Source organism: Vicugna pacos, chromosome 2 (genome assembly GCF_048564905.1).
Source record: "Vicugna pacos chromosome 2, VicPac4, whole genome shotgun sequence".
Taxonomy (NCBI): domain Eukaryota; kingdom Metazoa; phylum Chordata; class Mammalia; order Artiodactyla; family Camelidae; genus Vicugna; species Vicugna pacos.
Genome location: NC_132988.1, coordinates 119,054,782 through 119,079,633, shown reverse-complemented (window position 1 = coordinate 119,079,633; position 24,852 = coordinate 119,054,782). Strand labels below are relative to the sequence as shown.

The 24,852-nt window shown below is 58.9% G+C and overlaps 1 long non-coding RNA gene across 1 annotated transcript; it reads right to left on the bottom strand.

Moving 5' to 3' along the window:
* Positions 1-17,978: 17,978 nt before the first annotated feature.
* On the bottom strand, positions 17,979-21,212 carry LOC140700636 (uncharacterized). Its single transcript, XR_012079105.1, has 4 exons — positions 21,122-21,212; positions 20,482-20,871; positions 18,812-18,882; positions 17,979-18,387 (listed from the first exon to the last, which is right to left on the bottom strand). It is a non-coding gene; the product is annotated as an uncharacterized lncRNA (long non-coding RNA).
* Positions 21,213-24,852: the final 3,640 nt, after the last annotated feature.

Sequence of the window (24,852 nt, the reverse complement as noted above, 5' to 3'; positions counted from 1 at the left end):
CAAGGAGAGCGCTGGGTCCCCATCTCGCTCGCCCTCTCCTCCCTGTGTCCCGAGCCAGGGACGGGCGCAGCAGCGGGTCACCCTCGGCTCCCAGGTACCTGGTCCTGACGAGGCGCTGGGTGCTCCCTCCTGTGGGAGCTCCTCCTCTCCACCCCCCAGTCATGCCCCTCCCTCTGAGCCAGCACCGGGGGAGCCACCCCACCCCTCAGGAGCAGGTGGGAGCTCCCTGGACTCTCATTCAGGGCCCTACATGGGGCTCCCCACCTTGTTCCCCTCCTGCCCCTGCAGCCCAGCCACCCCAGGCCACTGACTTCGCCCTCCACCAGCCTCAGCTTGGACCCTCTCTGGGACCTTCCCAACCCTCCGCCCCAGGGCCCTGATGTAACACCCCTTCGCTCTGCTTCACCGCAGAGGCCCTTGGGAACCCTGATTCCCTGCGCTGGGCATGGGACAGCAGGGGCAGGGTGAGGGAGGTGGGGGCTGCCAGATCCAACCTGCGCCTCTCCTGGCTGCGCTGACATCGGAGTCGAGCCTGCAGTCCTAGCCTCGGGCTTCCGGGCCCAGGGCCTTTCCCTGTCCCTTTTCTAGCCTGGACCCAGAGACCCAGAGGGGAGAGAACTTGTGTGTTGGTGTCCTTGGCCCCCAGTCCGGGGCTCAGGCAGGCGACACAAACTCGTGGGGCCTCCGTTGCCTCACCTGTGAAACAGGGCAACGCCCACTGCCCGGCAGGCAGGGCTGGTGCGAGGACTCGAGGTGACGGGCCCGACTCACGGGAGACGTTCAGGCAGTGCTGACCCGCCGCGGCTGCACAGTCACAGCGGGGAGGACGCTGCCGTCTGGGCCCTGGGGGCACGGAGGACAGCCCCATGCCCTGCACACGCCAGGGCGGCAGCCCGGGGAGGGGGGGGGCCGCGTGACTCTGCCACACGGGCCCGGCTCAGCCCTGCCAGAGCGGAGCTCCCGAGAGCCCGAGGGGGACACACTGAGCAGCTGCCCTGAGACCCTCTGCCTGTCTTAGCAGATGAAGGAAGGCGGATGTCCAGCTGGCCTGGGTCCGAGGCTGGAGGGGCGGGCCGTCATCCTGCTGGTCGGGGTGGCCCAGCCTGTGCATGGGAGCACAGCGGCCAGGCCTGCAGGAGGGGGTGGCCCTGGGCCTGGCCCTGAGTTTATAAGCTGAGCCTGTGGTGTCAGAAGTTTCTCCAAAACCTCCATTCTCTCCTGGTCTTGCAGCTGTTTTTCCTTAAAAAGAAAAACACAGATCCAAACTCAAGCAACAACATGGATTTCAGCACTGCGCTCGCCGGGCGGCTGGTGGGTACGTGAGCAACACCAACAGCTATGCTGGAAAACGTTAGCTTGAAGCAGCCCTGGCCCTCTCGGCTGGAGCTGCTGTGTGGACGGCCAAGGTCTGTCCTCCCACAACCCCGCCGGCCCCCCGGAGGACGGAGGGGCAGCCGAGACCCCCTGCCCGGGGCCCCTGCACAGGCTGCTCCCTCTGCCTCCAGCGCTGCCGCCCTCATCGTCCTCCCAGCAGGTCTTCGCAGACCGGCCTCCGCTCTGCTGCCCCGTCCCTGAGCCCCTGGCGGCCTGCCCATGCTCCTCTCGTGAAAGGGGGCTCTGGGCTTCCCCTCCAGGTCCCTGGAGCCTGGCACGTGGGTGGCAGGTGCGCGGTTAATCTTTGCTGGCTGGAGGCCTCGCTGTATCGGATGCCTGTGCTTCCTGAGGCACAAGGCCGAGTGGCCAGGGCTGGGCCCCCTGCAGATGCTTCTTCAAAGCTGCATCCCCCTTCTCAAGGAATCGAGGCACCCTTACTGAGCCCCTGCTAATGTGGGTCACTGAGTTTGTGCAGCCAAACCGACTGTACGGAGCCACACCTCCTCCAGGGAGCCCTCCTGAGCCCCTGGGTCAGCGCCCTGCTCCATGTTTTCCTCCATCAGAACCCGCCTGGGCTGGCCACCCTGCCTGTCCTCTCTCTGATGGCCACTCAGGATGGGGGGCACCGGGAGAGCAGAGAGCACGCCTCCTGCATGGCTGACATCCCTGTGTGCGGGCAGAGTTAGATTAAACCGTTAATACGTAAATACACACAATGCCCGACCACGCGCTCTGGGCTGAGTGCAGACGGGGCCGGGTGAGGCTGCCGGTGGCGAGGGCAGAGGCAGGGCGACAGCTGGAGGTTCCCTGTGGCCCCGCCAGTTGATGGTGGCTCCGAGCAACAGAGGTGGCAAGAAGTTTCTAGATCAGCTGGAGGTGGTGCCTTCGGAAGCTTGAGATGGTGGGAGAAGGAGGGGTGACAGTCTCCAGGATGCAGACCCCGCAGGGGTGACTGAAGGAGGCTGGGAGGCAGATTCAGATGGGCCTGAGCCCAGCCATCTACAACCTCTCGGGACAAGTGACAAGTCCCAAGTCTGCATCCTGACGGTGCAGGGGACACACGTGCTGCTGGGCAGGTCTGGGCACAGCGGCTGTGTGGGAAGCCTTCCACGTACGAATCCAGTCTTGGTGCAGTTCCCCTGAAGTCTTGTCCTCTGATCTGTCCCTGGGCATGCCTTCCTGGAGCTCCCAGGGGTCCTTCTGGTCCCCCAGCTCCGCCACCACTGCCCTGCTTGTTTCTGTACAACCTCCTGGATCCTGCATCCCTCGACCCGGGGACACTTCACCTGGGCATCTGCAGGTCCACACCTGCCGCACCTGGGGGTGTCTGAGGAGGGGTGCTCTGTAAATGGAGGCTGGGCTGGGGGAACGTCCTGTGTCCGCAGGGGCCTGGGATCTTTCACGCGACCTGAGCCCTGGGATGCAGCCCTCAGCAGCCAAAATCCAAGCCCGGCGTTCACTCCTGTCAACATCTTCGTTCAGCCCTTTCTAGAAGACAAAGGAAGCTCATTGGAGACATCAAAGTCTGGGCATCATTTCAGGCTCAGAGGACCTGGTCCAGCAGCTCCTGCCTTCCCTCGTCTCCCCCCACCTGCCCCTGGATCCTGTCCCTGCCCTGCTGGGACCAGACATGCTCCCTGGTGCGCCCCATCCCCAAGGGTCCCCTGGTCCCATCTCTCCCTGTCGGACCCTCACCCCTGCTCCTTCTTTCCCACGTGGTCTCAGCCTAGGGTCTCCTTCTCTGGGAAGCCTCCCCTGATACACCCTCCTTTCTGGCTGTCGGGTGACCCCCTGCTCCTGCCCGCCGCCTCCCAGCTGAACTTCGCCTAGCCTTCTTTTTCTTTAATATCTGTTTACAAAACAAGTCTAGAATGCTTGTCATGCCAGGCTCCACTGTAACACCTTACAGATAGTAACGTACTTCATCTCCAGTTAGTCTCCCATTCACAGAGGAGCACACCTGAAGCGCAGAGAGGGCAGGACACCTGCTCAGCATCACACAGCCGGCAGGAAGCAGAGTTGGAATTTAGACCAGCACCCGGTGCTTGCATCTGGGGGCAGCCTCTGTCCTTGCCTGCCCACTGCCTGTCTTCCCCACGGCTCCCTAGGCAGGGCCATGTCTGCCTGGCCCACAGCAGGGTGGGGGCTCATAACGCAGGATACGATTAGATACGATTCTCCCCACATCCCAGGTGAGAAAACTGAGCCCCAGACAGATGGTGTTCCTTATATGTCCCTAGAGGCCATGTCCAGACCAGCTCAAGGCCATGGCTGGGTGAGGGAGGTCAGTCTCTCAACTTCACTGAGCCTCACTGTTCTTAACCGAAAGTGACACCCCAACCTTGCATGACTGGGGTGAGAATGAAGCCCTATAAACCAAGGAACCCTGAACTTTAACCTCCCCAGGTGTCTGCTTGAATGTGAGTCCCAAGTAGGTAGATCTGGGGGTGCAGCTGGTGATTCCCTTGTCAGGAAGCTCTCCGGTGACACCAGACTGCCTGAACGCGGTCACACTCTGAGCAGCAGGGACACGGCCCATGATAGGACGCAGCACAGCAAGCCCCCCGAGCTGGCCCCTCACCCCACACCTGACCAGCCGGCTCACGCCCAGGGCCGCGGGCACGTTAGGGATGGCCAGACAGAATGCTTTGTGCGGCCGAGGGCTCACAGAGACAAAGCAAAGTGTTCACAGCTGTTGTTGGAAACACAGGTTTTGCCAGTATTTTGGAGGAAACTAGCCCAAAGCCCAGAGGACAGCTGGGGCCAGTGAGCATGCTTCTGCGCCCCCGCCCCCACCGACTCCCTGTCGCGGAAGGGGTTGTTTGTTCCCACGCGGGGGCGGAGGGGCAGGCGTGTTTCTCCCAGAATACAAATGAGTCTTGGCCTTTGCTCGCGTGTCCTTCAAGTGGGAAAAACTGGCTTTGCATCTGGTGGAAGTGGGAAGACAGAGTCCCCGGCATGGTGTGAGGGGGCCAAGCCAGCTCACAGCTCGGACCATCAGGGGTCGCCCAGGCTCGTGTCCACGGGCCCTGACCCGAGGGTCTCCAGTTCAGATCAAGACCAGGTGCGAGTGACGTCCTGCCCGGGGCCCCACGCCAGCCCGGCCTTGCCGACATCGCTTCCCCATGCACCTCGGGGCCCACTGGCAAGGGTCTTCCTCCGGAGCTGTGATGGGGGTGGACACGCCAACAGAGCGGGTACCCCCACACTGCCTGTTGGGCCCTAAGACCTCCACCTCCACCAGGGAATCCAGAGCCCTCAAACCTCATTCCTCCTCCCTTCCTCCTGCTTCTCAGGTGAGGCAGGGTCTCCGTGCCCCTCCTGGGGCGACTTCCCGCAAGCTGCTTCCTTATCCGTGGCTTACAGGAAAACTTTTTCTTTAAGTCCTTTTTTTTTCTTTTTTAAATCGAAGTTGTGCGTGCATGTAATCTAAGGAGTGAAAGAGTTCCCAGGGCTTGTTATAAAAAACAATCCCCTCCCCCACCCCCAGTTGTTCTTCCCCAGCGGCAACCACTTCCTCTTTCAAAAAACTAATTCTTTTGGTATTTATGTCTGTATTCCTAAAGAACATTCTTGTATTCATCCTTCTTGTTTTTTCAGCTTAGTCAGTATCTACTGACTTCCTTTATGGAGGAGAGATGTAAGTTTCTCTGTCCCCTGCCCTCCGCCCACCCCCACCCCAAACACACACACCTCCTTCCCCATCACAGCCCCTGCACCGCAAAGAGTGTGTTTGAGTAAGATCCGCTGTGAGTAGGAAACGGAGCTCACGCAGAGCCAGGTAATGTACTGTAATTACTTTTCCTGTCTGCCTTACCTTTTTCCCCCTACAGTTATTAGTCGCTGTGTTATTTTATCTGTTTTTTTCTTTAATGTGCTTATTGTTACTATAACACCAAACCCTCTGCCTCTTGTCTAAACCTCCAACCCTCAGACACAGAAAAAGGTGGGCGGAGGCCAGTTTTGCAGGAAGTACTCATCTTCCAGTTGGCAACAGAGCCATTGTCAAGTCCAAAGCCATCCTGATTCCTGATTCTTTATGTGTGATCTTCCCGCTTGGATTACTTACTCAAAAAGAAAAATAAGTTTTAAAAATAAAGTAGTTTTTGAATAGACTCATTTGCCCCTCACTCCTGCATCTTTCAAATGAGCAAAAGCAAGTCTTAGTTTTATTGATGGTGGTAGAAGCTGACTTCACACTCCAGAGTGATCTCAGGAGTAAATCATGGCTGTGTCTTCCATCTAGTGTGGAGCCACGGCTATTATGAATTTTATGGCCATGACTCTCACTCATGCTGGCCTGTGCATGTGGAACGAGCTGCGTGGAGTGCCTGGCGCCCCATGGGTCCTGAGCAGGTAGCGCTGTCAGCCCCTGTCCCAGTGGGGCACCGGCGTCCTCCCATCTGCCAGCCGCAGCACACACCTGGCCCCGGGCTGCCTCCGCATCAGCCCCCTCTTGGGTCTCCAGGGCCCCTCAGCGAGTGAGAGCTGACTGCATCTCTCCCAGCTCGGGGTGGAGTGGGAGGCACACAGGGCCCCTGATGTTGCAGGTGACCCTCCGAGGGAGGCCGACTGTGCCCTCCTCCTGTCTACCTTGGGTCTGAGCGGGATTGCCCTGGCTGTGAGCACAGGTTAGAAGGTTAAAATTACAGGGCCCCTCTCATAGTCCAGCTTGATCCCTTGGGCCTCAGTTTCTACAGCTGTAAAATGGGGAGAAGAGAGCTATTCTGAAAATTAAAGCAATAACTAGATGTGGTTTGATGAGCACTTAGTGACACACAGTGAGTCCTCATGCTCACTGTCGGACTGTCTGTCAAGGAGCCAGGGCCTCTGGGTGGCCCAGATGCTTGTGACACACAGACCCCCACCTTGAGGCTCTGCCCCGAAAGGCCCCAGGCTTGTCTCCAGGGAACCTGAGCCTGGTGCAGACCGCAGCCCCCTCAGCCCTGGCCCCAGAACCGCGGCCTTCTGGGACACGGGGCCTCCCACCAAGAAGGGCTTTTTTGCCAGCTCCCTCTGGTTCTCATTAGGACCTGCCGCATCCCCCGCCCCTCCCGATTGGGCAGTGTCACTCCTCACAGTCCTCTTGGGACCATCATGGCTCAACGAGTTCCATCAGCCCATCAGGGTCAAACCAAGGGACCCACACCTTCCAGGAAGGAGGCGGAAGAGCCTCACGTGGACTTGGGGCCCGAGAGCAAGCCTGGGCTGGGCCACGCTGGCCGTGGACCCTACGGGTGTGGGGGAGGTTTGCGTAGGAAGCCTCTCTCGCAGGCAGGTGAGTGTGGCTAGAGAGGCGGACCCCGTGGAGGAGACCAGCAGAGGCTGGAACCCTGGGAAAAGAAGTCAGTCCTTACCCTGAGGGTCCCAGGGGCCACCGGACAGTGCGCATGTCCTGGATGCGGGGTTGAGGTGGCGGGTGGTGTCCAGAATGGTTTCTGTAACTGGGATGGGTGAGCAGGCGGGGCTGCCGCGTGGAGGTGTCTAGGAGGTCTCTGGGTACCTGGCCAGGTGCTGGGCGGAGGGCTCCCTCTGTGTCCCCGAGGCCTGCCTGGGGTGCTCTGAGCACCCTTTCCTAGATCCCACCTCCCGGGTCTCCGGCCCCGGGTTTCTCTCTTCCCAGGGTCCCCCTGCGGTCCTCCACACCCCCACCCCCACCCCCGCTCCATGAGTGCATTTTGTGAGGAGGGTGGTTTTCCTCTGCGTCAGCTTTGCTGTGTGGTTGCACTTACTGGTGACCTCCGGACTGCCCGCCCCTTCTGCCCCCAGACTCATCCCCCACCCCTCTCCCAGGGCTGCAGGGGGCCCAGGCCACCAGGCCATTCCAGGTCACCCCTCACTCCTGCCTGATGTGCTTTAGCGGCTCCTGCTTTAAAACAGGCGGGTTGATGCCACTGTGGTCTGGTCCCCCGGGAGCCCTGGGGAGACTGAGGCCTGGGGTCCCTCTGAGGCCACTGGGCTGTCCGTGTCTGTGGGTCCCAGGCAGCCTGGGGCCGCCCTGCCTGCACCCCTTCCCCGTGCAGGTCGCCTGGCCGTGCGCCGGGCCCCTCACGTGAAGCCCAGCAAGGAGGCTTCCTCACAGGGCTTGTGGGGCCACGCGGCTGAAGCCCTGACAGCCCGCTGCTCGCGAGTGACGTGTGTCCCATCCTTGGTGTGCAGACCTTTTGCAGATGTGCCAGCTGGCTGATGGCTGAGGCCTCCCCACGCCCTGCCTGCCTGGCCCTCTCTGCCCAGTGCTGTCCATCCACAGGCCAGTGTGCGACTCTCCATGCACTGTCTCAGCTGCAGGGGTTTTATTGCAAACAGTGAAGCCCTCTGTCCCCATGACCTCATCTTTCTGCCCGCTTCCCTCAGTCCCCCGGCAGGAGGCCAGCTCAGTTTTCTCTCCTGCTGCACAGGTTGAGGCTGTGGCCCCGAGTCGGGAAGGGGCTGGGCGGGGCCGACTGGTGCCCTCACCCCAGATCCCTACCTGGGAAGCCAGCTCACTGCACCTCCAGTCTCCCCAAAGGCCTGCATTCTGCACTGCCAGCTCCCCCTCCTGAGCCCTCACCTCGCGGGCACCAGAGCCGGGCCCAGCACAGACACTACCTCACACGCCCGGGGCTGCCAGCTGCGGGACCACGGCCACGGCCAGCTGGCCAGTCTAGGAGACAGGACAGTAACTCCTGAGTCTGCAGGCAGTGGGGTCCGTTCAGGTCTCAGACTCGGGCTAGACGGCGGCCTGCTGTGTGCACCTGCGGGCCGTGGGGCAGGAGGTGCGTGGGGTGCTGGACCTCTAGCCCGAGGGTGGTCTCAGAGCCTCTTCACAGTGATCCTGAGGGATAGAGCCCATACCCACTTGACAGATGAGAAAACTGAGGCCCAAGAGGTAGACTGACTAATTCAGGGTCTCAGAGCCGTGGGTGGAAGAGTCAGAACGCACTTCTGATGGCAGGAGGCCCAATGACCTTCTGAAACGCCGCCACGCGTGGAGCCTGCTGGAGCCTTTCACGCAGTGAGAAGGGGGACAGGTCGCTGTATTCTCTGGTCCAGAAGGCCAAGGTCGAGGCTTGAGCCCAGCGCAGGGTGGGGGTGAGGAGTGAGGCACCGAGTACAGCATCTAAGGAGGCTGTGCTCCCTCTCGGGCGTCAGCCCTGAGAGCAGGCACCTCATCCAGCGCCGCTCCCGGTGCCTCGCTCTCCCTATCTGGTCCCCGGGGAGTCGGGGGTGGAGGGGCGGGGGGCTGGGGTGGGCGTGGCCGGGGCAACGGGCCTGCTGAGGATGTGCAGGCGGGACAAGGCGTCCAGGACTCCGGGCCTCGGCCTTCCAGGGTTGGTCTGGTCTCCCGTTGAGGAGTCTGCCCCCCGGTTCTAGGAGTAACTCCCTGGAGGGCTGTGCTGTGAAAATACTCTTGGCTTAATTTAAGTTTTGGCTAAATGCCATTCCCTTCTTTCTGACTGAGGAGTCACATCGTCTCACCGGATGGGCCACGGCCTCGGGCGTGCTGCCCACACCGGCCGGCCCGGCTGCCTGATACAGGGCCTCGGTCCCGCTCTCCTCCCACTCCCACCCTCAGCTGGCAGGTGTCTGGACCACACAGCCCCTTTGTGTGCCAGCTCTGTTCAGGGCACTGTCCTGCTGGGGCCGGAGCTTGGGAGGTGCTAACGGGTCCCAGTTCCCAGTGGCTCATGCTGGGCTGGACTAGGTGGGTGCCCGGGGCACTGGCTAATGAGGCGCCTGCTCTCGGGTCAGGGGCGCAGACACAGGGCTGTGACCTGGGCATCGCAGGTGCAGCCTGATGCTGGGCTGCTGGCTGTGGCCCCTGGGGCTCCGGGGCCCAGAGAGGGCAGAGGCATTTGGCCTGGGCTGCCGGGCAGTCTCCAACCTGCCACGAGTGTGGATGGAGGGTCACCCAACACTAGGGGCCTGGCCTCCTGCCCTTGGGCAGCCCAGGCCCCCTCCCCTCACCCAGCCCCCGTGTGCCTGCCTGGGCCCTGTCCCTGGCACTCCCAGGCCTGGCACTCCTTCCCCGGCGCCATCGGCTAGCCTCTTACTTTCCTGAGAAGTCATGGACGAAGAATTCAGGCCTGTGATCTGCCTCCCTGTCCTCTCAGGTCTCCCCAGTTGCGCCTCCCCCCAGGCTGACCCTCCTCCCGCCTCTCCACTTGCCCCTGCTGCTCCCCAACCACCAGCCACAGTCAGTGTCTCGCAACCCTCCTGACTGTTTCCTGGTCGGGCTCAGTGCTGGGGCCCATGTCTGGGTGCCCAGCATGAGACAGACCCTGCCAGGATGCAGCACCTCCCCTCTCCCATGGGGTGTCACTCTTCTTCCCAGGGGGCTGCGCACTGTGTCTCCTCCTCTAGGAACCCGACTTGGGGGCCTGCATGGCTCCCGGGCCCCGTGCGGAGATTGGACCCCGGTGACCTGGCCCGGCCCCCAGGGAGCATTATCTCGACGTGGTGGGCATCACACCTTCATTTGCTCACTTGCGACCTCTGAGTCGGGCACCACTATGAGTCTGGGCTGCCGACGCTTGACCCTCACACCAGCAGGGTGTGGTGAGAATCCACTCAGTGACTGGGGAGGATGGGAAGGAATGGACGGGAGCTGTGACCTGACTCTGGTGAGATCAGACTGAGCCAGGTTTGGCTGTTGGGTTAAAAGACAGGCAGAAGCAGTCTGTGCGGTTAGAAGTCAGCACAGATGAGAGGAGGCCTCAGCACTGTGCGCACTGGGGCCGGGTGATTCTGTCTGGGGACCATCCTGTGCATGGGATGCTGAGCCGCATCCCTGGCCTCTGACGCCAGCAGTCCACTCTCGGTTGTGACAACATATATGTCTGCACTTATTGCCCGGTGCCCCTGGGGCAACACTGCCCCTGCTGAGAGCCACTGGACTAGAGGTTACGGTGGTAACGGGCAGCTCTGATACCATTTTCTTCCGGATCTGGGGCTGGGTACATGGCGTGTTCACCTTGTGAAAATTCACCAGCTGTCCCCTTATGATTAAAGCTGCTTTCTGCACATCCATTGTAGCCAGGAAAAAGTTCATTAAAAAAGGAATCACGGGAAAACAGGCTAAAGGACATGACGTCAGGTTTCAGGGTCTCCATCGCCAGTGAGCTCGAGGGTGTCCACAGGGCGCAGCGTCTCCATGAGCCCCCAGGGAATGAACCTGAGGGGCTTGGGAAACACAAAGATCTACACCCAGGAGGAGCTGGGTCCGTGCCCTCTGGCTGGGTGGGGGTGGGTGGGGCTCTTGTCCTGACCCCACCCTTTTAGGACATTACGGTGCTCTGAGCGCCCTGGGCCTTCCTGGCACACAGTAGGTCTCCGTAATGACACGAGGTGGGTGCAGCTTGTGTGGCCAGGGGGACACGCGCAGGGTGTTCGCTGAGGCTTCTGCTGAGCAGCTTCTTGCTGAGCGGCTTCCAAGCTTTAGTGAACAAAAGACAAACATTTCTTCATTCTTTTTATTTCAGTTAAAAACAAGCCTGGAAAGACAGGAAATGATCAGTGCATCACGGAGTCTCTCTACCTGTCTGAAAATTAGGCAGGAACTACCATCTGTGCTTGAAGAAAGGCTTAGCCTTGTATATGAAGTGGGAAAGCAGGACTGAAAATACCTGCAGCGTGAGCTCAACGCAACAAGATTCAGACACAGAAAAAAGGATGAAATCAGGGGATAAACTGATACTCCGTGCTGGTGGTCTGGAAGCCTCGGGACTGTCGAGACGTCAGTTTCATAGCTGCATCTGTAGGTTCAGTGCAACCCAGTCAAAGTCTCAGCCCGTTATTTTGGGGATGTCGGTAAAAGGCTTGGAAGACACACACTCCAACGTCAGCAGATATCGTCACTGCATCCTGACATCATGAGGAATTTTAATTGTTTTGTTTGTGCTTTTCTGATTTTTCTGCAATGAGCACGTGCTTCACTAGAACAGAGCAATGAAGATACATGCATTTTTAAGGGATAAATGCAGAAAGAAAGAAGAGTGAGCAGAGAGGAGCCGGGCAGATGAGTTTAGCAGCAGAGCCTTTTGGAGTTGGCTAGCCGGACCAGACCCAGGAGCGTCACTGGGGCCAGCTGTCAAATGTCTCCTTCCCGGGGTCTGGGAGCCCCCGTCCAAGGGCTCTAATGGGGAAACAGCCCCACAGAGAAATCCGACTCAGGCTGGCCGGGGGTCTGGGCCTCTCTGCGTTTTACATCTGCAGAGACGGAACAGCTGGGAGGCAGCCTTTTACTACAGTCTGCACGGGCCGAGAAGGGATTGTTTCTCCAGCTGGGGTTCTTTCTTTTTAAAGGCTTTTAAAGTAGATGATGGGGTAGATACTGTTGAAAAAACCAACTGCAGTTCCTCATGGTTAGGTCCCCAGTTCCCAGAGACCATAGCGGAAAGGCCCAAGGACTGTTAAGGGCTTGCTCCTCAAACTCTGCTCAGCATTTAAGGCCTTTCTCTAGCGCCACCTCCTCCAGGAAGCCCTCTGACTTCCTGGGCCACAGCACTTGAGCCCTTGCCTAGAATCCTAATGTACTTGACCTGCCCCATTGGGGGTCCCTGAGAGACTGTGTGGAGCACACCTCGAGGGGCCCCGCTGAGGTATGAGGAAGCTGCCGTTACCCGCTGGCCGGTCTTTCAGCCTGAGATCGCTGCGGGCAGGCAGCAGAGGCGGCCCTTGGCTGGGGTGACAAGCCCGTCAGCGGGTGGGCTGGCCTAGGGGTGGGGATGGGGCACCGCCACACCTACTCCATGTCCCGGGACAACCACAGGACCCCTGAGGTTGTGCCCCCGTGGCTAGCCTGGGGCGGCATTTGGTGCACAGCCTGGGCGGAGGACCCAGAGGGCCGCCTGCTTCTTCCCTGAGCCCCGCTCTCCTCCGGACCAGAGCAGGTACTCTGGAGGTTTGACGAAGAAAACAGAGCCAGGAGGGCCCGTGCCAGCTCTGGCCCCATCCCAGGAAGGCAACAAACTTTCACACATTCAACAAGTATTTATCAGCAGCCCGGTATCTGTGAGGCCCTGAACCTGAGGCTGCCAGAGGCTGGCAGTGGCTCAGAGACTCCAAGTCGAAGTGGGTCCCTCAGTCCCCAAAGAGCAGGCTCAGGCTCAGGTGTGCGAGGGGTGCTGGCTCTGCCGGGAGCATGTGCGGGAGCTCACAGCTTGACTTTGGAATCAGATAGACCCAGGCTCATATTCCAGCTCTGCCACCTTCGTGCTGCGTGGCCTGGACCCACCACTTAACCTCTCTGAGCACGTCTCCTTGTCTGAAAAAGTGAGAAACAAACGGTTACAGAATCATCAGAGGATTCCATGCCACCCGGACATCAAGTGCTCAGAGCAGAGCCTTCCACGTGGTGAGTGGTCAGCACAGTGTCGCTGTGATAACGGGTCGTTAGATGGGGCCGTCCCTGACCAGAATTTTGTGTCTGACAGCAAAGTGGGCTAGATGCCCACCCCTTCTAGAGAAGGAGCCAGACCTCTGTCTGCAGGGGTAACTAGGGTGTGATCGAGGGGTCCTGGCCATACCAACCTTAGCTGTGACCCGTTTTTGGTGAATGTAGTTGAGAGACCGGGGGGGGGGGGATGTGTTGGGGAGAGCTGGCCAGGAGCTGTGCGCCACCATCCTTGGGTGAGAGGAGAGGGATGTGCAGGCCCCCAGCCAGGTGAGGGGCTTGGAGAGAACCACCTGTTTGCCGAGAGATGCTCTCTGAGCATCTGCGTAGGGGACCTGCCTAGGGCAGGATCCAGGGAGGTGACAACAGTTTTCCCAGGGTCAGCCCTGTGAGGGTCTCATTAGCTATGGAATGAGCGGCCCCTCCCATGCATGCCTGTAGTTTTGCACAAATGTGTGTTTCTCTAGGATGGATTTCTGGGTCGGAGGGATGTGAATTTAACCCTCTAGTAGACAGATGGACCAAACTGTCCTGCAAGAAGTTCACTGGCCCATGGTGCACGGTCTGAGCACAGCCGGTCTCCCCACCAGGCCTGCAGCTCTGCCAGTGACGGTAGGATGGCATTCCATGCTGGTTGTCACCCTCCATCCCCCTTTCCCAGAGACACTGGCCCCTTACCTCGTGCCTGCAGACACTTGTGCATCCTCTGTGTGATGTGCCCAGCCGTGTCCCCCTGCAGGCAGGCAGGGGACTTTAGGCCACTCTGAGGGCAGACCCCTGCCTGGGCACTGAGCACGTCCCCCCTCTGGGAAGCATCAGTGACACTCCCTGGGGCTCTGATGATGGGAGGCAGGGCTCCAAGGCCAGGCTTCCACAGGAGCTGGAGCAGGGAGCCGGCACCCACAGCCTGTGCGGCCGACGGCCAGGGGCAAGTCAGCCTAGGCCTGTCACTGGACAACCAACTTCCCTGAGGGCCAGAGGCCTATAGGCAAGAGGGCGGAAGGTAACCTGGGGCCTTGACTCCATGTGAATTATTTAAGAACAACACTTAGGAAAAACTGAGGCAGAAAAATTGTCCCAGTTTGAGAAAGACTTCATTTTCTAGACTCTAAAAGTCCAAGCCCAGATGCCTCATTTCACAGATGGGGAAACTGAGGCTTTGGGAGGGGCATAGGTTTGTCCTGGGAAGGCCGGGAAGAAGGACAGTTGGATCTGGCATCAGCGCAGGAGGTGGAGGCCGGGGGGCGGGGAGGGCTGGTGCTGGGCCATGTTTAACAACTGGCACTGCTGCGGGGTGGGGGGGCTCTGACTTGTGGTATCTGCCAGCTTCCATGTGTTACTTCTTCCCCTGTGGCCAATTTCGAGCCACCAGTAAGGCTGTGATGTGCCTTCCCTACCTTGTTCCCAAAGAAACCTTCAGTAAATTTAGTATTTCTCTCTTACGGTTTGTGAGAGGATTCTTCTTGAGAAATACTGATAATGATGATGGTGATGGTGATGGTGGTGATGGTGATGGTGGTGATGATGATGGTGATGATGGTGATGGTGATGATGGTGATGGTGGTGATGATGTGGTGATGATGGTGGTGATGGTGATGGTGGTGATGATGATGGTGATGATGGTGATGGTGATGGTGATGATGGTGATGATGATGGTGATGATGGTGATGGTGATGGTGGTGATGGTGATGGTGGTGATGATGTGGTGATGATGGTGGTGATGGTGATGGTGGTGATGATGATGGTGATGATGGTGATGGTGATGGTGATGATGGTGATGATGATGGTGATGATGGTGATGGTGATGGTGGTGATGGTGATGGTGGTGATGATGTGGTGATGATGGTGGTGATGGTGATGGTGGTGTGATGAGGGTGATGGTCATGAGGGTGGTGATGTGGTGATGATGGTGATGATAGCAGCGGTGGTGATGGTGGTGATGAAGGTGATGATCGTGGTAGTGATTATGATGAGGACGGTGTAGTGGGGATTTTGATGAGGAGGAGGGTGATGGTGATGATGAGGTGATGGTTTTGGTGATGATGGCTACTAATACTCTGGGGACACTTACTAAGTCCCAAGCAGAGTTTTAGTTTTACCTTACCTGCGCTATGCCATTTATTCCTGATGAAACCTAAGTGTACACCATTATTGTCCCCAGCATGAGTCCCTTGTCCCCGTTACCCGGGTGAAAGGGCACTTCACGTGGGTGCAAGTGTTCAAGGGCAGCAAGGATGGGGGAGCCTGGATAGTCTAAGCTTCACAACCACCCTGTGAGGAGGATTGTTGTTCTGCTTTCCAGGTGCAGAAACTGAGGCCCAGAGAGGGAGACGGGCTTGCCTGAGGTCACAGAGCTGGGGATACAGCGACAAAGTGAGAAGTCAGGTGGGCCTGACTCAAAGCTTTCCCTGAGCACCTAGGCCAAGTGCTAAGAAGGCACAGAAGAATCAGACAGACCTAGCCCTGCCCTTGAGAAGCTCACAGTCTCATGGCGAGATAGGCAGGAAAACTGGCAGCAGGTGAGGGTTAAGAAGGCCACCCCAGATGAGGAGTCGGGAAGGCTTCCTGGAAGAGGCAGCCTTTGGTCCTGGGGAGAAGCAGAGGTCTGCTCAGATGGGGGCTCAGGGAGGCCGGCGGGCAGGGTCTTGTGTGTGCTCTCCTCCCATCCTCAGCCGGGGCTCCATCCTGACCCCCTAAACCTGCCTCTGGCCATGCAGAGTGCCGGCCTCTCCAGCCACCTCACCCAGACCTATTTTTAGACCCAGTTCAGCGCTAAACACAAACACATTGTCAAGAGAATGGCCAACTTGGATCCTGTCCACGAGCAGCCTTCTCTGCGACACCAAAATAGAAAATGTCTCTGTTTGCGGGTGACATGGGCTGCTGGCTGAGGCTTCGGCTTGAGTGGACGGGGGCCAGGTCACCGCCCAGCCCTCGGATGATCCGGACACATCAATGCTTCCTACCCAAATACAGTATAAAAATGCGTGCAGAAGTGTGTTGCTGTTAGTCTTGCAAAAAGGCAACTTCCGCCTGGGGCAGCCCCCGGTGCCAGGCATGTGGGAGCAGGCAGGCTCAGGAGAGCGCGTGGTCCTGCCTGCTGAAGGGAGCATGCTTGAGACAGTGCATCATTATCACTGCTTTTCAGAGTCAGACATCCCCCGGCTGTGGGAGCCGGGAGCTCCGGACCGTCTCGGTAACACAAAGCGCACAACCCCGTCACTTACTGCAGGCTCACTGAGGGCCGGCGCGAGGCGGACACTTGACCTGCACCCTCTCTCCATCCACATCACCACCCCATGGAATGGATACTTTCCCATCTCATTTCGTAGATGGGAAAATGGAGGCTTAGACAGGGTACGTTATTTGCCTTAGCAGTTAGTAAGTGGGAGGTTTGGTATTTGAAAGTCGGTCTGTTGAACCCCAAAAGCCATGGGCTTAATTTTTCCAAGATACGGTTTCTCTGTCTTTCAGCATTTCCTCCGTCTTTCATCCTCAAAGGACAGCACAAATGTCACCTCCTCCAGGAAGCACACCCTGCCTGTCAGGCCAGCTTGCATGCTTTTTGTCTCAGAGCAGTGGTCATACTGAGATTCCTTCCCTGCCAGACTGAGAGCCCCTTGAGGCCAGAGCCTGTGTAGAGTCGCCTCTGTTCTCACTCAGGATAGCTCTGGGGACGCAATGAATGAATGAATTTTTCACTCTGTAAGGGAGGAAGGGCCAGCGGGCAGGACAGTGTGATGCCCAGGGCCTGGATTCCGGGGTCGGAGTGACTTGGCTCTCATCCCCCTGCTGCCAGGTTTCAGACAGCAGAGCTCCGCCCAGGGCTCCCCGGGGCATCCAACCAGGCAGACAGCATCTCGCACCTTTAGTGCCCAGCTGGCGCACGTCCCAGGCTCCACACACAACTGACCTCATTGGTATTGAGACCCAGACCACAGTTCCACCGGAACGAGGGCAAAACGGACTTGCCTCTTGGTCTGATCCTCGGACAGGTGGTACCCAATGTGCCCGGGGTGACTTCCTTTTCACTTTTTAAAACTGGGGTGAAATATATATATAACCAACTTTGCCATGTTAACAACTAAAAATAGTTGTACTGTGATAAAATCAACATAGCTTAACACTTACCATCTTGACTGTATTTTGAAGCGTCCAGCTCTGGGGCGTTAAGTACGTGCACATCGTTGTGCAGCCGTCGCCCCCACCTGTGGAAACTGCAGCTCTGCCCCCGGGAAGCAGCACCTGCCCCCGCCCCGGCCCCGCACCCACCGCTCCGCTCCGTCCCGGGGGAGCTGACTGCTCCAGGGGCCTCACGCGAGGGCCAGCGGGCAGGGTTTGCCCTCTGCAGCCGGCTCACTTCACTGAGCGCGCCATGCTCAGGGCTCGCCCATGTCGCAGCAGGCGTCAGAATCTTCTTCCTTTTTTTTCGTATAGCAGATCTTCATTTTATTTATTTTTTTAAGCCAAAGTTCAGAGTTTAAAGAACTCTTGATGAATGTGTTTTTATTTTTATTAACACCTTTATTGTGTTATGATTCCTGTACGGTAAACTACACATGTTTCAGATGTAAAAGTTGATGAATTTTGATCAAGGTTCCATTTTATTTTATGTTATTCTATTTTAAAGGGACTGAGATGACCCCTTTTTATTATTTTTTTGTTTTTTGAGGGGAGGTAATTAGGGTTTTTTATTGATTTATTTTAATAGAGATACCGGGATCGAACCCGGGGCCCTGCACACGCTCAGCACACGCTCAGCACACGCTCTACCCTGCGCTTCACCCCCCACTTCTCTTCCTTCTTAGCGCTGAGTCATATCCTGTTGTGTGGAGGGACTACATTTTGTCTATCTAACCTTCTCTCCATGCACACTGGGGCTGCCTGGGGTGTGATTTTTGTCAGGAAATCTATCACCGACTATGGGGACAGTCCATGGAAAGGTTGTGACAAGTGATCCAGTGAGTCAGCCAACTCAGCGACCGCTGCCCAGTGAGCGCGTGGGCCCTGGGCTCTGTGTGGGCTGCGTACGCAGGCAACCGTGTGCACGTCCTGGGTGTGGATTTGCACGCACTTAGACCCACGTACGTGTGTGCGGGGGCGCGGGTGTCCATGTGGTGGTCACACGGAGCTGGACAGCAGGGTGAGTGAGCTAGGCAGCTGCTAGCTGGAGGCAGCAGGCCATAGGAGGTGTGGGAACACTGCTGGAAATGAAACAACTTCATGGAAATTGCATCTGTCCAAGCTCTTGGTAGAAAGGCACGCGGGTGAGTTTGGAGGGGGTGTTCAGGGAGGAGAGTGACAGCCCCTCGAGCGGGATCACAAACCCCTGTGAAGGGCCAGACGGCAAATACTTCAGACTTTACACAACGTTTGCAGCCCCTGTTGGTCTTCTGTGGCCCATTCCTCCCCCAACCCCTTTAACATGCCAAAGACAAAAAGGTCTTAAAAGCCTCCAGAGAGAAAAGACCAGTTCCCCACAAGGAGTGATGGTTGTACATGCGTCCGCGGCCACGGCAGCAGACCCACCGCAAAGCCAATGGGCTGGTGGGTCCGGTGGGTCCGGTGGGTCCGGTGCTGGAGACTGGAGCGGTTGCCTGCGGCGTGTTCGGGGATTTCGGTATTTGAAAGATGAACATCTGAAACAAATGCATCAGAAGGCTACCATTCAACAGGGCCGGGGGTAGGGCCAGGGGACAGGGCCGGGAGGTAGGGCTGGGGGGGTAGGGCCGGGGGGCGGGGCTGGGGGTGGGCTCACAGCTCAGCTGTATTTTCTATTCTCTGCTGTAGGCTTGACGTATTTCATAATCAAAGATTTTTCATTAAAAAACATAAACCAAGCAAACCTCGCGTCTGTCTGCCCTGGGGATGTGTCCGTAGGTTGCGGGCGCTGTGTGTGCATTCACACCCTTGCCTCATGACCACCTGGGGCACAGGGACAGTGTCTCACTGCAGGTGCCTGGCACTCTGTCCTCACCGGGAAACAGACTATGCATATGTGGGAGCTTGATTTATGACAAAGGGGGAAGAATTGCCTGTTTTGGGACGATGAGATGTACGTACATCCAGATGGGAAGAATGGAACGTGACCTCTCCTTTGCACCACACGCAAAAGTCAGTTCCAGCTGGATCACCTATTGAAATGTAAAAGGTAAAATAATGAAGCCTCAGGAAGCTAACAGGAAGGTAAGGGACTCGGAGGCAGGAAGATAATTTCTAAATCAGACGTAAGAAACACTAGCTTTGCAGGCAAAGACTGGTAAACTGGGCTATTAAATCAGGCGCATCCGGCGGGTGGACATAGCTCAGGGTAGAGCACGCGCTTAGCACGCAGAGGGTCCTGGGTTCAGTCCCCAGTACCTCTATTAATAACATAAAAGAGTAATAACATTTTAAAAAAGAGGGAAAAGATGTTTTCAACACAAAAAACTTTCAAGAGCTCATTTCTACAGTGCATAAAAGAACTACCAAGCATTAAGAGAAAGACAAGGTGGGAGAGGTCCTGCCCCAGAGAGGGCACCTGAGTGAGCAGCGAGCATTTGCAGAGCCGTTCCCTGTGCCCGGAGCCATGGATCTGCACGCTCACAGCCTCAAGCTCAAGGCTGACCCCGACGAGCGTTGGTGAGGGCGCAGAGCAATGGGAGCTCTCACCACTCTGGGGCGCGTACAAGCCAGTAAAACCACTTTGAAAAGCTTACATTTCTACCCAAATGGGATCTACATACACCCAACGACCTAGCGGTTTCCCCTGCAGGAATGTGTCCAGCACAATCCCCTGCCCAGTGGCCGGAGACGCAGACACAGATGCTCCCGTCCATGTGGGGAGCCACGGCTCGGGCTGGAGGCAGCCTGGACGTCCAGCAGGAGACCGGCGTTCGTGGACTGGGGGGCAGTGACCACCGCAGCTGCGCAGCACTGTGGATGAGCCTCACAAGCAAGAATGGGGGTGCGGGTCTTGGGGGGAGGGTACAGCTCAGTGGTAAACCACGTGCGTAGCGTGCACAGGGTTCAGTCCCCAGCACCTCCATTAATACATAAGTAAGTAAGTAAACCTAATCACTCCCCACTACATTTCTTTAAAAGAGTGGGGAGAACCTCCTTTGAAATGAGGGGTGGAAGTGGGATGGAGGCCAAGGTGGGTGGGGGTCCATTTCCCCTGGCGGCTCGCTTGGCCTGGGGTGTCCCTGGAGCTTGGAGAGGGTCCCGGGGTGAGGCTTGGTGATTCCAAGTGGGTAGAGGGACAGCTTCGTTGGCACGGACACCTGCAGGGGGGCTTTGTCCTGGGGCGTGGAGAAACTTGTGGCAGCGAGGAAAGTGGGGTCTCCTCTGCCCGACCCCATCGTCTTGTCCCCTCCTCTCCACATTTCACACCCCTGGGCATCTTGGCATTCCCCGATATGGAATTTGGCGGTCGGGCTTGCGGATGTGGCGGGCGTGGGCATTCTAGGACTCAGATGAACTCGGGTTCACAAGCCCCACCTAACTGGAGTGTGTTCCCTGGCACCTGCCATGCTGCAGGCCCTGGGGTGGCTCTGAGGAAAGGCTGTGATTCAGAGAAGGGCACGAGCCCCTGGAGCCGTCATTCGGAGGGGGATGCGGTCGGCACACAGCGGAGCAGTGCAGTGGGCCGGATGCGGGAGACAGGGGCCTCCCTGGGGACCTGGCGTGGCCGGGCGCGGGCGTCCTGGAGGGAGTGGACGGATGGGATTCCTGTCGCTGCTGCAACAACTCACCACAAAGGTAATGGCTTAAAACAGTGCTACTGAGGTTCAGTGTCACTGGCTGAAGTCCTGGTGTGGGCGGGGCTGATTGCTCCTGGGGGGTTCCAGGAGAGATCCCACTTCCTCATCTTTTCCTGAAGCGCCCTCGGTCTTTAGTCCCTTCCTCATGTCACCCCAACCTCTTGCTCCCATGGTCACGTCTTCTGGTCTGACTCCCCTGATTCTCTGTAATAAGGACCCTGTGATCACACGGGGCTCCCCAGATCGTCCAGGGTGACCTCCCATCTCAGACCTTGCACTTGATCACAGCTGCAAGGCCCCCCTGGCCACGTAGGTTCTGGGGTTATGACATGCACAGCTTTGGGGACTTCTTCAGCGCATCACAGAGGAGGGGATGGTCAGCTGCGGGAAAGAAGCAGCCCTGGGGCAGCCTGGGGTGGGGGTGGGGCGTCCAGGGAAGGGGAGCAGCCTGCACAGAGACGGGGGCTGGGGAAGTGTGTGGAGTGGAGGGAGTTTAGAGCAGAGCTGGATCCTGCAGGACCTGATGAGTGTGGACTGAGGGCAGGGCAGCGGGGCGACTGCAAGTGGGGGAGGTGAGTGTCCGGCGCCTGCGGGGTGGAGGGAGGGGTGGCTGGAGGCGGGACACCCTTACAGATACAGACTGGGCAGTGCTGGCAGGCTGGTCCCAGCCCAGTCCCCCGAGGCGCCGCTCAGGACCCGGGTAACAGTGCCAGAGCCCTGCTGTTTCCCTCGCATCTGACCCATTCCAGAATTCCCATCTTTGGTCACCGTGTTCCGGATCCACTAATCCTGGGGGGGCAGGGAGGAACTCTGGGAGGAAGTTGCCGAGACTCGCAGGTTTGCTGCTCCCAGGAACGGCCCCCCGGCGCTCCGGGTTCAGCCCCACGCACTCAGACGGCGGATGTTTGTCCTGCTGCAGCTGCGGCCACAGCTGTTTGCTCCAGCCCAGCCTGAGGGGCAGTCAGGAGCCCAGCCCAGCCCCCTGTGGGCCAGCCCTAGCCCACGTGTGACCCCATGTCCTTCTCTCTGGGCCTCAGTTTTGGCCTCTGTGCAATGGGTCACTTAGACACAGGAAGGCATGATGCCTCTTCCAGGCCTGTCCTTCCAGGACTCCCGGTGTTTATGGAGGGACCCGAGGCTGGAAGGGGGGCCCCTCCCCCATGGGGCTCTGGCTTGTCAGCACCATGCTTACAGCTTCCAGGACATGGAGTGGGGGGTGGGCCAAGAGCCCAGCCTCCGGGGGTTGCGTCAGGAGCCTGGGGGTTACACAACGGCTCAGGCGGCAGCTGGCGGGCTCTGAAAAAGTTGTTTTTCACCATGAGCGGCTGGAGCAGCGGCAGGAAGGCCAGCTCTTCCCCGCTGAGTGTAGTCAGGACAGAGCGGCTGGTGGGGGACAGAGGCCTTGACCACCACAGAGCCCACTGCCACCATGGCAGGGCAAACCGGGCGGGCAAGCAGACAGCCCCCAGCAAGGGCGAGGGGCCCGGCTCCCAGCGAGGTGGCGACCAGGGTCTCCCCTGGATGCAGGCACGTAGAGCCAGGGGCCCCGACAGAGGTCAGCCAGAGAGGGGCCAAGCCGAGACCACAGCTCAGGCCTGGTGGACTCCCGAGCTCAGGGACCCCCACACCCCACCTCCCATTTCACCATGGACAACCTGAGGTCATGGAGGGTGGTACAGCCCTACCACCCAGGAGGCTGGTGGCAGGGAGGGATTGGATGTGAAGTGACATTATGGGGCACTCTTGGGGCCAGACTATGAGTCAGGAACCTCCCAGGTGACATTTAATTCAGTACTTATTGCAACAAAGCTGCGTTGGGGACAGATGGGTTTCAGCCCCGCCCCTCTGGGCAGGGGCCCCTCCCCTGTTGGGCCCTGTGTCTGCCCCCTTCCTCTCTCCCCTCCAAACCCAAGGGGCTCCGGGTGGCGGTGGAGAAGAGGGGACGATGATGGGCTGGCCGTGTTGATGCCCACAGAGGCCATGCTCAGGGAGTCTGGTCCACCCCAGCTCCAGACCTCAGGGTGAAGGCGGTTCCATGAAATGCCGAGGGGGCTGGTGACCTATCTGGGGCACTGCAAGTACACGAAGACTGGCATCTGTGGGGCGGGTGCCTGGCACTTCCACTGTCTGTCTCTCAGAATCTTAGGCAAGAGGGGCTGTTGGTGTCCCCTCACGCTCCCCTCCACCTCTGAGGTCACCTGCTGCTTCCAGGGACAATTCTGGGCTCACTGTCAGTGCTGTCCCCAGTGTCCTGTCTCTGTGACCCTCGGCCAGCGGGTTCCCTCCAGCAAGGGGGGCACTAGCTCCGCACCCTCAAATGTGAGAGGGCGGGGTCTGTGGACCAGCACCGTCAGCTTCCCTGCCTCCACCAAGCGTCCGGGCCCATTTGCACAGTTCCTCAGGGGATCTCAGCCCCGTTCCCCTCAGCTGCCCAAGCCCCCCAGCTCCATACCACAGGCCCCCGCTCTGTGCTGAGGACTGGATTGTGTCCCCCAGATTCCCGTGCTGAAGCGCTAGCCCCTGTGATGTATATGATGGCGGTGGTACGTGGAGGTGGGGCTTTTGGGGGGTGAGCAGGGTCAGATGACAATGGGGACTTCATGGTGGGGTGGCTGCCCCTATGAGAAGGGACTGACTCCCCACCCCTCCATGTGCTCACACTGCAATCGGGAAGTCAGGAAGTAGCTCTCACCAGGAACCGCAGGACCCCCTTATCTTGGATGCCCTTATCAGTTCCCGCTCAGATACTGGGCCCTGGTCAAGTTCACAGCTCTGCTCTCAGTGCCCTGTTTCCAGCTCACCTTCTGCCCACACCCCAGCAGCCTTGTCCTGGCCACTGCCCCAACACCCCCAGGCTCCTTACTCTTAGTGGGGACCACCTGGCTGCTGAGTAACAAAGGCCAAGCTCTGGGCACCATTGAGAGTGTGGAAGGCGGGGACGGGGGCCCTGCCTGGTGGGAGTGAGAGCAGAGACCTCAGAGGGCGGACAGATTTGGACATTGGGACTGTTCCAGATTGGGGGGCGATGGGATGGTCCAGGGCCTGCTCTGTGGGGATGGTCCAGCCCACTCTGGATGGGAAGGGAGGGATGGGGGACTGGCTGTGGGTAGCCCTGTGATGTGGGCTGAACCAGGCTCTGTGGCTGTGTTCTGGCATTTCCAGAAGACGCTGGCAGTGAAGAGGGCTGTAACAGGAGGGCGACACTGTGCGAGGCCAGCTCAGGGTGAATGGAAGGGGGCAGGCCGGCCAGTGGTGGCAGGGACCACGTCGTGGTAGGGGCTGGAAGGTCACTTGCAGGGCGGCCTTCGTGCCCGGCCCCTCCTTCCCCAGTAGCGCCTGGGTGCGGCCGAGGGGTGGGGAGGGGTGCTCAGTCCACTTGATAATCTGAGCCCTGGAATTGAGAAACTGGCCTGGTGAACCAGTTCACAGGGCCCTCATTAAAAAGCCGCCCGTGACAGTTTCTGATCCTTTCCCGAGAGTGGGAGGTTTTTTGTCTCACTCCCTCCTTCCCCTCGCCGGCCAGCTGGCGCACAGTGCACACAGCAGTGCACACCCAGCGTCTTCGTGGATCTCCTATGAGCCCCGCCGGGTCCTGAGCAGGGTTCTGGCCACTGCCACGGCCGTCTGAGGCTGTCTCCTAAAATGAACCTCATGGCAGGTCATTTAAGTCTGGACCTGTCGAATCTCAGGCTCTCAGAACTTAGTCTGCAGTTCACTCCCCGACCCCCTCTCCCGAGGGAGAAGGTGCCTGAGGTCACACAGCTGGGGGCAGGCCCGGTTGCTTTGAGAGGGTTGGACCAGGGGACCGCGACCCTTCTGGGCAGGTGGTCCAGCACTCGGGGCCGGGACCCTCCCTCTCAGCCCCAGTGGGAGCCCCTCACCCTCACCTTGAATCCCCGACTTGCAACCGCAGGGCCACTTCTGATTTGGCTCTCGGTGTTCAGAGTTCACAGCCCTCGGCGCCATGCCGGCAGTGCCCCCCGCCCCGCTCCCCGTGCCTGGGCAGCCTGCCTCATCCCCGATGCTGGGGGTGCTGCGGGGACGGTGATACAGAGCAGATGCAGGGACAGCTTTATCACGCGGCCTGGCAGGCACGCTCCGCAGGCTTAGCGGGGCTCGCTGCTGCGGGCCAGGTGTCTCTCCGAGTATTCCACCCGGCTGCCGGGAGGTCGGTGGTCTCGGTGCCCTTTCGCATGGAGGGAGAGGCCACGGCATGGGGAGGGGAGGCGTCTCGTCTGGGACCAGGGGGCCAAGGTGAACGGGGAGCCGGGCGGCGGTGCATGGTGATGCCCTGCGCTCGAGGTGGTTGGCCCGAGGTCTTCATGTCTATTGACGTGTTGGCTCTGGGTCAGGAGAAGCTGT